This window comes from Ochotona princeps, chromosome 1, assembly GCF_030435755.1.
Source record: "Ochotona princeps isolate mOchPri1 chromosome 1, mOchPri1.hap1, whole genome shotgun sequence".
Lineage (NCBI taxonomy): Eukaryota > Metazoa > Chordata > Mammalia > Lagomorpha > Ochotonidae > Ochotona > Ochotona princeps.
Genome location: NC_080832.1, coordinates 9,936,275 through 9,944,699, shown reverse-complemented (window position 1 = coordinate 9,944,699; position 8,425 = coordinate 9,936,275). Strand labels below are relative to the sequence as shown.

The window sequence follows — 8,425 nt, the reverse complement described above, 5'->3', positions numbered from 1 at the left end:
AGGAATTCATGGCCAGAGTAAGATTTTACTGTGGTTCTTTGAAGCCCACATATAGTTTGTTTAACAGCTCAAACATCTGTATTTTTATAAATTCTTCAATATGAGTTTCTTCTTTCCTAATGAGGAACAGAATTAAGCCTATGTTCTTCTTTATTTCAATTAAGAAATTACTGAGACTTCCCAAAACCACATGAGAAATTGTTTTGTTTCTGATTGACATAAAAGTGCCAAATCAGTTTCTCACATTGACTTAATTCTGTGTGGGCATCAGTCTACGAGAGATGTGTCTGCCTATCATCGAAGCAAGCTTTACATATTTCTCTTCTTTAATTGAGAAGCCAAGACAGAGAATCAGGAAGAGAGCCTGTCTGCTGCTTCACTCCCTAGAGGCCCATAAACAGCCAGTGGATGGGAACCTGGAGTCTGGAACCCAATCCAGTTGCCCTACAGGGGCGGCAGGGGCCTCACTGCTTGAGGATCTGCAGCTTCCCACTGTCCATCGCAGCAGAAACTGGAGTCAGGAACCAATCCAGGTACTCTGGCATGGGATGCAGGAGTCCCAGGTGGGGTTTTAACCACTGGACCAAATGCTTATCCCACAGCAGTCTTTAAAGCGTGACTGGAAACTCCATTTCGCAAAGAAGACAATAGAGGCCCTGATCAATAGAATGGGTTTCCCGGTGTCACCAGTATAAATTCCCCTGGAATGAATTTTGGAAGGCAGTAAGCATCCTAAGCTTAAGGTTTCTGCTCGGTGTGCTAGCTCCATAGTTCCTCTGCATTGCTCACCCAAACAAAGGCCTCATCAGGCTCTCCATCAATCCTGGTTCAGCCAAGTGAAAGAGAAACAGAAGTCACAACTAGTCATAGAAATAGAGTCAATTTCCTTAGATCCAAGCTAATGTTCCACTGTATGCCGTCTATAGAGTATCCTGAATTTTGAGTAATTAAATAGTATTTTTTGTATCCTTCTCTTTCATTTTGCTGGAAATGTTGCAGGATCTTAAAGAGAAATCTAAACATTACTTATGTATCTTGTTTATAAAGCATCGGTCCCACCATTTCAGTTTGAGCATGTTAATAAAATCTACCAAGCATTACTGGAGACAGGTGACCAGTCAGCCAACGAACCACAAAGGGAAAGATGCTCCAGATATACTGAATCCTGAATTACACAGTATACGTGAGCAGACATGGGCGAGAGCAGTCTGCAAACTGTTCCCTTTATCTATAATTCACCACACAGATGCTGCTTCTCTCACTAAATCCCGATGTGTGAATGCTCGATTATTAACAAATTTTCCTCCAATGATATGCAAGCCCTGCTTTTCAGTTCCACAATTTAGGAATACTTTTCATAGAAACATTTGCTTACACTTGCTTTTAAACTTTTTAAATTTTTTTTAATTTTTTCATTTTTTCAAAGCTTCTAAAAGATGCTATGCTAATACCTTTAACTGGTCCTGTCTTTTCGAAACTATACTACCTGTTCATTGTAGTTGCCAATGTTCCTTGGTTATTCCTAACAAAGGATAAAAGAGAAGACATAATTTTGTGTTTTAACTCCATCTATAATCCCAGGAAATTTCATAAAATGCTTATTTTGGCTTGCACATGCAAAAAGTAAAAAAAAATTCAGTTGTTTTAAAAATATGGATTTAAGACAACAAAGAACTGCTAGGTTTACCTCCTGAAACTGGCCAAGCTTCAGAATAGTGGTAATGCCCCTGTGCTGACTGGAGTATGAGGAACTGGGCACACTTTTCTCCTGCTGGCAGGGTTTTCACGTTGGTGCAGCTCGTCTGAAGAACCATTTAGAAACACCTGTCAAAATATATCAAAACAGACCTCGCCTAAGATCCAGAAATTCCATTTCTAAGGATTACTAAAGGAAGAATTAAGTGCATACAAAGATACTTGTTCCAAGATTTTTCTTGTGTGGTTATTCACAATAAAAAATTCAAAGTAATTCCATGGCAGTAGACTAGTTAAGTAATTTATAATGTACATATGTGTGTATGTGTTTTATGCTTGTATATAAATGTATTACATATATGTGTGTGTATACATATCATGAATTTTTAAACGAAAGAAGGGATATATGCATTGTATGTGATGCCACGTAATTTCTGTCGGTTTTTACTTTTGGGAAAATACACACCAAAATACTAGTGTTGGTTTAACTGGTACAATAAATTTTGTTTTCTTCTCTCTTTTTCTTTCTTTCCCTTCCTTTCACCTGTTTTTTCTTCTTTTGTTGCATGAAAATTTGGCGTATAAAAAAAGATTTTCAATAGTTCCATTGTAAAATTCCGCATCATTTAGCACTTACCTCACTTACACTTACATATTTTTCTGAATTATATGAGTTTAGCTTTTCTTTGCTTTCAAGTCATCTTACAACTTTGTAAACAGCTGCCTTTTGATACACAAATTAGTTCTCGCTAAAAAGGGATCTGAGAACTCAATGGGCAAAAACAATTTCATGTCCATTTGTAAATTAATTTCAGCATTCCTTTACTACATGCACATTTTTACTTCTTTGACTTCTCCCTTGAACTGTTCATAATGTTATTTCTGGTTTCTTCTTTTAGTTGTTAGTTTTAATGAGACATTTGATGGATGTCCATTACAGATCTATATGAATCATTGCTTTTGTTTTTGTTGAAATTGACTCTTTTTTTAAGATCTATTTATTTTTATTACAAAGTCAGATATACAGAGAGGAGGAAAGACAGAGAGGAAGATCTTCCATCCAATGATTCACTCCCCAAGTGAGTGCAACGGCCAGTGCTGTGCCAATCCGAAGCTGGGAACCAGCAACTTCCTCCAGGTCTCCCACACAGGTGCAGGATCCCAAAGCATTGGGCCATCCCTGACTGCTTTCCCAGGCCACAAGCAGGGAACTGGATGGGAAGTGGAGCTGCCGGGATTAGAACCAGTGCCCATATGGGATCCCGGCGCATTCAAGGTGAGGACTTTAGCCACTAGGCCACACTGCCGCTAGGCCCCTGAAATTGACTCTTAAGAGTTACTTAACATGCCGGTTTCCTACATGAGAGTATACAAGTTTGACATCCAACTTTAATTACTGGCTGCTGCTGTTGCTGTGAGGCAACAGGTAGTTGAATTCCTTCCACCCATGAGTGAAACGTACTTTGAGTTTCTGATTTCTGGTCTCAGCCTGGGCTTAACCCCAGCCATAGAGGGTATTTGGAGACTAAACTAGGAGACAGGAACTCTTTATTTCTTTGCTTGTCAGAAAAAAAAAAGAAACACAGAAAAGTGCCCTTTGGCCTTGTTTTATGAACTGAGCATCTATTACTTTATAAATTCTAAAACAAATGCAATAGCAAATGTGATTACAAAATCATATTATATGATAGCCATCCTTGAAAAAGTCAAAATAGCAAACTTTGTAATTTGAAAACCAGAGATCACGAGAGAAAAGTGGCAGACAGAGAGATACAGAGAAATCTCCTATTCATTACTTCAGCACACCTCCCACCCCTATATGCCAACAGTGGTCTTGGCTGCACCAGGTCACAGCCAGAAAGCTGCAGCTCTGTGCAGGTCTCCCAGATGCCTGATAGAGACTCTGTGCTCTGAGCGTCAAATGCTACCTCTGAGATCGTGTACTAGCAGGAATTCTGCTGGCAAGCAGAAATAGAGCTCAACCCAAGGCGCGTACAGGATGAGCATACCCCAAGAGTGGCTTAAGGGCTGTGTCAAAACACCTACTGATCCAAGTGAGATCTTTGCAAAATATATCATATTGAATTATCTTAATATTTCCTCAAATAAACTTGGCACTTAATAAGTGTAGAGTGTCTTCAGGCAGATATACATTCTGGAGGATGTTTACCCATGAATAAGACTACGGCTGTAATGTTGGACACAATATATTATCCACTATTTTCAAACTACGTCAAAATGCGTACTGTTTTATCATTAAATATCCTAAAATGTGAAGTGTGTCAAGAATTATTTTTTCCAATATTTTCCAAAGTCATTGGTCACATTCATGGCTTGGTCATCCTGTGGCAGAAACAGTATAATATTGAGAAACAGCAATAGCTGTTCTAGTCACGGCAAGCATTGATTTATAGAATAGGCTCTAGCAGGCTCATACAATCTTACCTATTCACAAAAGGCTGCTCACCTTCACAATGCAGCCGTTAAAATATAGTGTATAATAAAAATAAAAGTTAGAAGTGGTACTTACCAAAATGAGTAAAAGGAGTAGGTTTGATGCAGTGGCTTAAGCCACAACTTGGCACACCCACAGCTCATCTTGGAGTGTCTGATTCGAGCCCTGCTCCATTGCTCTCTCTGTCTCTCTCTCTCTCTCTCTTTCTCCATGTCATTCAAAGAAGATGAAAATATTTTTTTTCTTTAAAAATAAGTCTCACAACTTCCAAGGCAAATCAACTGGAATCATGCATAAAATCCGATACATGCTAGATAGGAGGAAACTTTTGTCCTTAGTCATCCCAACTTTTTTTTTTGCATAAACAATTCTCTTTTATGTGTACAAAATGAGTCTTATTTTTTTAGCGGGGCAAGGGACATAAAAAAAAGGTAAGAATATGGAGGACAAAGCTGCTTTGGGCAATCTAAGTTGCTGTGGTTTCTTGCTGCTCCTTTGCTCGTTTCCTTACAGAGGGGGTGAGGCATAAGCTGTGAACTGTCCAGGAGCTCTGAGCCAGTGGCTGTTCCTGACAAAAGAAGGACGCAACTGAGGGGTGTCCAGGGTCCCTGACTGTTCAAATGATTAACTGGACTCCAACCCAACAGTTTTTGGGGGGGCGCCCCTGGGCTTGCAATTCCCACTTGTTAGAGCAAAACACCACTTCTTTCCTTTGGTCATAGCCACTTGAGTGTACGTGGCAGCCATCTGCCTTCCAGATACTGTTGATCCCAGTGTGCAAGGGCAGAAGCCAAGACAGAGCCAAGGCTTTGGACATACTGAAAGTTGGCAGAACCTATCATAACATCACTTTCATGGAATGCTTGGGAGGTGCTATGGTTTGAATGTGATTCCCAACAAGTGTATATTGGAAACATAATTCCACTGCAAGAATATTGAGAGGTGGGGCATAATGGGAGGTGGTCAGGTCACAAGTTTCATCATTTTGACAGTATTAATAGCAATTATTAAAGGGCTTGAGGCTGGAGTTCCACTCCTTAATCCCTCTTGACCTTTCCAATAAATGAGTCAATAAATAGTAAATAATAATATCTAGCTAACTTGCTATCCTCTATAAACCATCTATAATTCTTTCATTATCATGTGTCATGTGCTTATCTGTCTTATCTACTGTCTTCTTCACCTCTTAGTGTCCTGTCAGCATTTACCTATCTATAACTCTCTATTTTCCTAAATATTTGTTATATACCAGTTATACCTCTCATTTGTACATCATCTTTAGTTATTTATCTGTTCTGTGTATATACTATCGTTTGTACATCTAGTGACATTTATTTTCTGCTTTGTAACTTTGAAATTTTGCTTCTTTTATTGAGAAAAGTAGAGCTACATTTCTTCCTAGTAAAGGAAAGGGGGCCAATTTTAGAATTGCTTTCAAGTTATGGAATTATGTCTGGTTTTCTGCTATTCATATTAATCTCATTTTCTGTTAAGAAATATTTCATGGTCTTATTCTACGAAGCTGTGGCTTGTCTAAGAGTTTGACAAGTCTAAAATACTGTGTCACTATTTGATATTTTCAGTGTAGATAGTTTTAAGATTTCATTACATTGCAGAACAAATTCATAGATACAAAGAAAGAAAATTATGGACTTAATGTCTAACATTGATCTTTATTCCAAAATTCCATGAAGTATTTTCTGTGGGACCTTGAGACAATATCAGGATTCATATTTATGCTAACAAGATATCTGTTATATTTGGGTTAATTTACAACAACGTTTGACACTTTCATATCACTTCTAATTTTGTCAAATAAATCTACATAAACATAAAATATTTTTATTTATTTATCTCTCATCTCTTGATCTCTGCGGATTTCTACTTCTGCTCTTGCCAAGTAGGATTCCTTGTGGAGTTGCCGGTTCCTTGAGTGAAGAATCACAAACACATATTCAATTTCCATTCTTTGAATTCAAAGAGCAGGACTGAAAGTGTCTGCACCAACATATATTTTGGTCAGGGATATATGGTAATTTTAATCACCAATCACAAAATGACTAAAGTGTGTGTATGTTAGAGGCTTTGAGAATGAGCGACAGCTGTCTTACATCTTGTTGAAACAGGCAGGCTGAGTACTAACCAACAACAACAAACCAACCCACAAGTAATGAACAATGTCCCTGATCTCCAGGGTGGTGTAACAGACGCTTTTGGACACATTTTCATTAAAAAAAATAGATGAACCCATATATTTTGAATTCATTCTTCCCAATGGAAATTGTAATCAATGGTAACAGTGTTTATGTATGTAGAGGTTTATACCTCATTGACATCCTTAAAATGAGTTTTCCAGCATCCAGTAGGAAAACTCTCCAGTACACTGCAAGGGACTTAAATGCCTTTCTACTAGCGTGTTTTATACACTGTCACTGACACTGTCAAAGTGCCCATTTCCCTTCACTGAAGTGTCATGTATGCCCATTCATTTGTGTTTCTAATATCGAGTGCTGGCATTGATTCTCTTTGCCTGAAATTAAAGAGAAGAGAGCTTCAGATTTTAGATTCTGAAAGAAAACTCATAAATGCATACATTTCAGTGACAAGGGCAAAAATGTCTCAGAGCTCTAGCTGGAAGCTTGCTGCTTAATTGCATTTCTAGCCCATTTTATTGGTAACTATAATTCCTTGAAAGGACAGGTACAACTCACTTTATCACCCATGCATGCATCCAATTGTTGGTTCACGTTTAATACCCACCTTTAATGATCTCTTGTTCAGACTCTATGAGGGCGGATGCTTGGTTACCCTATTCATGGCAGTGATCCAAATATTGGCACGGTACCTCACATCTGTAGAGACCTTAGTGTTAAGTATTTGAATGGACAAGTAAATGAATGGCTGAAAAGGAGTTACACAATGAAGATACTAGAAGACATTACTGATTAATATTTCCTGTCATTACCTTTTTAATTTTCAGGATGCAGGAAAGAATATTTTTATCATAGCAAATTCTCAAAACTTACTTTTGTACTCAATCATTGATTTTGTTCACACAGTCCCTTTCTCTTATCTTGTTTTTGGCAATAGGGGCAAGAATTGCAAGCATGTAAAAGAACCTTGTACTTTTTAAAGGAGATTTGAGTTTCTGTTTTGATGTGAAAATTCTTGGGAAAGGTTTCAAGCATCTGAAGAAACCTGACTAGAGACGATGTTGACAAGCGGTTTGCAGTATTGTAAATTATTCTAGAAGCTCTTAGATTATGGTATGACTGAGGAATCCAGAACCAGGAAGGGACAAAGACTGAAGCAAATGTATCCAAGTTTGTCAGCCAGTCATGAGAAGCCAATGAATTTGCTTACAGAACCCTGGTGAGCAAAGGCTTGCTTTGGGCGGCTGGAAACTGATAGCTGCAGGAGGAATGCAGGCAGACTTCAAATTAGACCCACAATGTTGATGTGGTGCCTGTGCTGCAACGCCCCAGCCAGGATCTGCCACACGATGGCTGACCTCATAATGAGATCTCAATCCCAGAGCCCCTAGTTGGACTGGTCTGGTGACAGGTCATTGTGTGTGGGAGGGAGCTCCTACACACACTAAGGGGAAGCCCAAGATTTTCCTCCAGTGACCCCGGGATGGATTCCTGCTGCGCCTCGTTCCAACTGGCAAGACGATTTCCATCCTTCACTTCTGTGGCTCAGAATTGCAATCTTTCTTCTGCTCCACCTTTGGGCTCTGGGAACAGGACAGGTTTACCTGCTGGTCTAAGCCTGGCAAAGACTGACCGCATGGCTCCATCAGGAAATCAGCACCAAATCTTGTGACCAAAATTTCTCATCCATTAGTATTATTAAGGAGGCCAGTACAAATGTACCCATTTTCAGTCCAACTGGACCCTTCTCAGACAAGCCAATATTTTTCTTCAGGATATCTGTCAATTTAGTGCTCAAGTAACAGCTTGTCAAACTAAATACAAATCTAGATTTATTCAGGACAGTTTTGTCCAAAAGGCTCAGAGAGGGTTTTTTTTTTTTTACTAGGAAGAGAGACTGTTGCAGAACAGGGAACACTGTGACAATTAGGGCCGTAGGAGGCTCAAGAGTTAGACATAAAGGGATTTCCTTTTACCAAAAAGAGTAGAAAAATCTAGAAAAAAAAATTGGTGTGAGAAAGTGGAAAGGGAGGTTGGTTTAATCAGACAATAAATACTGCTAAATAAGTACTGACATGATGCCATGGCAGGCTAAGCCTGTGTCCTTGGTGCCAGCATCCAA

The 8,425-nt window shown here is 38.9% G+C and overlaps 1 long non-coding RNA gene across 1 annotated transcript; it reads right to left on the bottom strand.

Annotated features, from left to right (window-relative positions):
- Positions 1-1,428: 1,428 nt before the first annotated feature.
- LOC131481575 (uncharacterized) lies at positions 1,429-7,343 on the bottom strand. Its single transcript, XR_009246416.1, has 3 exons — positions 7,177-7,343; positions 1,688-1,824; positions 1,429-1,522 (listed from the first exon to the last, which is right to left on the bottom strand). It is a non-coding gene; the product is annotated as an uncharacterized LOC131481575 (long non-coding RNA).
- Positions 7,344-8,425: the final 1,082 nt, after the last annotated feature.